Below are 238 nucleotides of genomic sequence, written 5' to 3'. Positions count from 1 at the left end.
CCAGATGCGTTAATGAATGAATTTGTAGGTAAGCCATTCATGGGAGCTCTTAAAATTTATTCATAAAAGAAGTTGTTGGCTTGCTTTTCTTGCAAGCACAGGCACACGAGGTTTAAATACAGTCAGTAAACAGTGTATCTAAATATAGCATATGTAGTGCTTTCAAACGTACACATAAAAAACATAGGCAGAATGAACCAGATCAGAGAAAGACATAGAGAGGGGAGGGGAGGGCTGA

The sequence above is a fragment of the Penaeus monodon genome, chromosome 29, assembly GCF_015228065.2.
Source record: "Penaeus monodon isolate SGIC_2016 chromosome 29, NSTDA_Pmon_1, whole genome shotgun sequence".
Lineage (NCBI taxonomy): Eukaryota > Metazoa > Arthropoda > Malacostraca > Decapoda > Penaeidae > Penaeus > Penaeus monodon.
The sequence above is the reverse complement of the archived record's forward strand: the minus strand, read 5'-3'. Positions refer to the sequence as shown.